A 6,000-nucleotide genomic window follows, 5' to 3' on the forward strand; every position below is an offset into this window, starting at 1 on the left:
TTACTGTTTTCTTGTTTTTAAAAAAAAATTATTTTGTTACTATTTTTTTTTTGTTTTTTTCACTATTTTGCTACCATTTCACAATTTGTTGCTACTATTTTGTTGTTATTATTTGAATATTGTATAACTCTTGTTTTATTATTAATTTTGTTACTATTTTAGAGGAATTTGCTTTTTAAGTTGCACAAATCTTAGTGTTATTTAAGTTTAAATATTTTTTAAAAAATTATTTTCAATTTGTTTGGAAACATTTATTTTAATGTGTTTAGTATTTTTGATTATGAATGAGATGCATAATTTTGAGAATAATTTGAGGGAGGATTGAATTACTTGTGTTCCTCTTTCAATTGGAATATATGAGAACTGATTTGGAAATTTAAATTGGGAATCAAATTTAAAATATATAAAACAAGAATGTTTGATGTCTTTATCGTTAAATAAAAAGGTGCTTGTTTTACACCAAAATAATAACAATAATGTGCTTGTTGGTAATTTTAGTGAGCGAAATATTAGCAACCATGATTTAATAATATTTGAATAATATTGATTCTGTTTGGAGAAAATGTTATACCATGATTTAAAGTGTTCTGTTCAAAAAATAGAAGGATTTAGATAAAATAAAAAGTTTGAAAAATGAGTTTAAGTAAAATTTATGTCTCGTTTTTTATATGGGCTGGACATTGAGTAAGAATTTTTGACAAAGTCCGGCCCAACTCAATTATTATGTTTTAAAATAATACTATATGATAAATAATAATTATATATATTTATATTAAATCACTAATCTAATAACAATTAAACTGATTGTCCATTAGTTAAAAAAATTTTACCCAACCAAATAATCCAACCCAAAAAAAAAATTTAAAATTTTTATTTAATGCAATAAAATATTTATTATATTTATTTGTATTTTTTAATATAATAAAATATTTATTATATTTATTTTAGTGTTTTTAATATAAATACTTTTTTAATGTGTTAGAAATTTTTTATTTTAACCTTTTTTATTGCATTTAGTGTATTATATATTTTTAAAATAATTTTAAATAAAAATTAATCTAAAAAATTAAATATGGACTAGTCAAGTCTGAGTTTACTTTTCTTAAATTAGGTCGGGCTTGAAAAAAAATAAACTCATTTTTTAGATTAAGCCTAAGCTTGAAAATTTGGTCTAAATATCTTATGTAGGCCAGACCTATAAGCACATCTAGTTTGGAGGAAGTATCCCCTTTATTTGTTTGCTTTATTTTTCAATTTTGGTGGCATTTTAAAAAAGAAATACTGGAAAGTAAAGAATTGGAACCACCTTACATATGTTCAATTTCAAAATTAAATACCCTTTAAATTTTTTTATGTATTAATCATAATTTTTTATGTATTAATCATAAATCAACAAAAGAATTTTTGCATTAAAATCAATTTTTTTAGAATGATAAGCAATTTTCAACGTATTTTATCCTGAACTTGAACATATCAAAATCATTTTAATTTTTTTGCATCATTTTCTCACCAAAAACACTTATCCAAATTGTCACCAAAATTGTGAGATAAACGGAAAAATAATAATAAAGGATGACACCCCTCTAAACGAGATAAATTATTGTATGGCATCTATGCCTAAGAAGAAAGTGAGTCAGAATTTATTTTTAAGTATAAATTCTATTTTTTGATAATAATAATTCTATCGGTTTCTATAAGAGAAAGAGAGAGATTTCGTTTCCTATTGAAAGTAAGGAAATTATTGTTAATTTTGTGTTTAATTCGAAATTGTTCGAGCCCACATTTGAGGTAGTCTGTGGTACGAGAATAGTAGAGAAGGTTGTTCGGTCGAAAGCTGAGAACGTTTAGCATTCATCTTGCTCAAAGCACAAGTACTATTTCGGGAAAAAAAAGTTATTGCTACAAATATCACAAACTTGTTCAGTTTTCAAAATTTTATTTTTTCACTATACAAGAAAACCGTTTGTGAACCGAATTTTTTCCAATAGATAGTATGGCAATGTAGCACCTCCTAAATCTCCTTTGGGCTAAGATTTAAACGCTTCCTTGAATAAACACCTCGTGAAAGAATGGATGGCCTTCAATGGTGATCCCTTTAGTCATGTTGGCATAAAACTCATACACAACCTATTTCACATAAGGCTCTACATAGTAGATTGAACCAAGCAGGCCTATATTTTGATGGATTTGATCAATTCCATGATCTCCAAAGAATCCTACATTGATGTTTTGTTCATTTATAAATTCCTTTAAGATAAACTTGGCATAACGTTTGGAGTAGCTAGGGTTCTAAAATGCCTTTTGTTATTCAGCACTATTATTTCTTCTTACATTCTTATTGCCTCTATAGCAGCAGCCTATATTTTAGGCACACTTGCCCCTTTCATTCTCTTGTTTCTTTGTGCAGTAGTGAATGAGAGATTAAGGTTCTTGGTATGAGCCTTCATAATGTTGATGAGATCCACATTGTCAAAAGGGTTCGAGTCTGAACTAGATTCAGTAGAGGACTCTAAGGAACAATCAACAATAAGCTTCCTCTAACTTCTAGGTTTGGCCACCATGGGTGTCTTTCCCTTTTCCTTTTCGAAAGGAGCCAAAGCTACGAATTTCTTGGTTGCAACAGACCTGGTTCTCATTGTTCTTGAACTAGTGCCAGCGACAGTGGGCACTGCCCTAGTGATTTCAACCTCAATGGATGAGGTTTTCTCAAACAAGATTTCAATTCCTTCTTGTTCTTCTTTCTCTGGTTCTAGCTCTTAGATGTTGGCGGGGAAGCCCACCAATTTGTAGAGGGCCTGTGTTAGTTAAGGTCGAATCAACAACTAGATTGGTAGTTAGATTGGGGTTGGTTTAGGGAAACTCCCACTGAGTGGTTAAGGCTTGAATTAAATCTTTAATATTTTCTTATTGATTTGTTTGAGGGTTTGGAGATAAAAGTGAACCTATTTTAGTTGATGCTTTGGTGGACACGACATTGGTTTGGGAAATAGTGATAAGATCTTGAATAGTTTCAGGGATTGGGATTTTATTAATTTTAGGATTTTCTTTAGGGGAGGAACCATGTGAAATGTTTATAGGCTCAGTAGGATTGGTTTCAAATGGTTACAGTTAACGAGTTACTTGTACAGGCTCTTGGTCTAAATATTCATCTAGAGGCTCCAATCCAAAATTTTGAAGTTTATTCGATTTAGTCTAGTTTTCACGATTTAGTTTAGTTTTAAAATTAAAATTTTCAAATGGTTGAAGTAAGGGGGTTACTTTTACAGGCTCTTGGTTAATGGGCATCACCTACTCTAAACATTCACTTAGAGACTCCAATTCTAAGTTTTGAAGTTTATTCGATTTAGTCTAATTTTTACGATTTAGTCTCTGTACCAAAAACTAACCAAACAACATTTTCATCAACCAACCACAACAGATGTGGTTACCTAACACCATTTTCATACAAACAACAACCTAACACATTCAAAACATGCATTCAAATAAGCACAAGAATAAGTTTAAAGAACGCCTAGAGATTTCTTGGTGGTTGCTTGAAGGAAATGATGGCAACAACAATTGAGATGAAAAATACCAACAAAGTTTAGATTTTTACATTTTGAAAAGAAGATGGAGTTGACCTATATTAAAAGCTTTGGATGAAAATGAAAATACAAGATGAAGTTTGAGTACCAAAATGCAAATAACACCAAGCTACAATAGAAACTAACTAACAACTAAAACCCTAAAATGGTGAAGAAGACTATTGACTTAGATAAAAGGATGATAAAAAGTAAATATAAAGTTGTCTTCTTTAGTTTTCAGCCAAAAGTGGCTTTTAACGTCTGATTACAATCCAAAAAGTTAACAAAAATGCCCTTAGAGCTGTGTGTTGATTAGAGATGGTGTTGGACAAAAGACTACCCTTGTAGCTATTCTCTCCCTATTAAGGAGCAATGTTGTGACACCCAGGCTTTGTTGTTGCAACACCCTAGACAGTAGCAACCTCATAGATCTTGGGGGTCTCAGTTTTGCGACATCATTGAATTTGGTCTTAATTTCTTCACTTCAACACCTTAAGATGTAACACTCTAAAATTGGGCCTAGAAATTTTGAGAGTATTTTAGGAATTTTAGCTTATATGTGCTTAGAATTTCGTAAGGTTGGTAATCGATAATGTTTTCGATAATGGCTATTAGAAAATTAAGTCAATTTTTGAAAATGAGTTTTAAATACCTTTAATTTGGAAAAAGGACTGATTTGTAATAGGGTCAAAATTGAGAATGTTTATGTTGCAGTTAAACCAAATTTTGAAAATTGATTCTAATATCACCCCCATCAACAGTTTTCTTGTTAGTTTTCTTCCTTTGCTTGATTTGTGCCATCTCTTGTTTCTCCAAACACATTCCATTTGTTTTTTTATTCCAAAATTATATTACCTTGATTTCTATCAACACCTAAGCCTTAAACCAATATAAATTTCAAGAAATACACTAAAACTCAAAATAGTTTTCTCCATTATCAAGTTGTGGGCTTTCCGGATTTTCAACAAAACCTCCATTTTTCTTCCACCAAAGGTAACCATTCATTTCCCTATTAGTTTTTAACTTTATTGGATTCTTAAAATTGAGTTTTTAGCCATTAAATATGAATTTTGAATAAAAGTTAAAAATTGGGTCATTTGTAACACCCTATACCCGGCCTGGTTGCCAAGCCCGAATACGAGATGCCACACCACCGTATCATGTCATATACAACAAGTAAAAGCTCATTCTAACAAAACATCTATCAGTCTATTATCCGATGCTAAACTTAGATTAATTAGTCTTATAAACATATTAAAACATGCATAAGGTATGTTTAGCAAAATTCTCAAACAGGTCCATAGGTATCGGTACTGACACTAAGGTATCGATATTTTCTTTAAGTGTTATTGATACCACCTGGAAAAATGATACCAAACTTGCATTTTGTTTCTCAATTAAAAGCTAAAGTCTCAAAAATTATCGATACCTGCTATGAAATATTGATATTGTAACCCCAAGTATCGATACTCGAGATTCTGACTCCCTGTATGTTTCAAAACACAGAGCAATCTCTGCTTGCAATTATCTTCACATTGAAATAAAAAAGATTCCGACAACAGGAACATAAAAGAAAACTACAGGAAACTGTCCTGTAACGTCCAACCTCTCTTATGAGGTTATGAAGTTTGAATAGGCGAACATAGGGTACTAGGTGCCTAAAATACCCTAGGAGTAATTATGGTTTAGTTAGGGAAAATAGCCTTAAGTGGCCGTCCAAAATTCGGCTGAATATTTCTAAATTTTGTCGTGTCTTCATGGCGTCAAGAAAACCCTAGTGTCACGGACTTAAGATTTGTGCCTCACAATCCGTACGGCCTTAGGCAGTTTCTCCCTCCCAAAAACGCCTAAGTCAACCTAACTCCCACAATATGAGGATTCAACAGAATTCCTCCACAAAAACCCAACTCAAACGAAAGCAACTCGAAAACCAACAAGATGAACAAAGAACAAAATAAGAACAAGCCACAGAAAATAAGAACACAAGAGAGAGAGAGTTTTGAGTTAATGCTCTCAAGAATTCTTATTGCTCAAAAAAACTCAAGTGATTTACAATGAGGGGAGAGGCCTCTAATTATAGTTGAGCCTCTCTAAATCTAACGGTACAAATCAAGTACATCAACGGCTATGATTAAAGGGTATCTACAAATCAAGTCTCTAAGATTACAAAATCATATCCTCTAAGATTACATATCATATCTAAGATTGCATATATTTGAAGATCATGTTTCCATATTTGTTGAGCTTGTAGATGGACCTTCAATCTCTTCAAGCAACGGGCCAGTCAAATTGGGCCAAATGACCTCCTTCATTCTTGATGGATCGCACAGATGTGTCATGGCTGCGGGCTCCCATGCGCAACCCATGACACTAGTCACAACATCCCCGTCCAAGATACGGCTGAATCCTTTCAAATTTCATCGTATTATCGTGACGT

This window comes from Gossypium hirsutum, chromosome A13 (genome assembly GCF_007990345.1).
Source record: "Gossypium hirsutum isolate 1008001.06 chromosome A13, Gossypium_hirsutum_v2.1, whole genome shotgun sequence".
Lineage (NCBI taxonomy): Eukaryota > Viridiplantae > Streptophyta > Magnoliopsida > Malvales > Malvaceae > Gossypium > Gossypium hirsutum.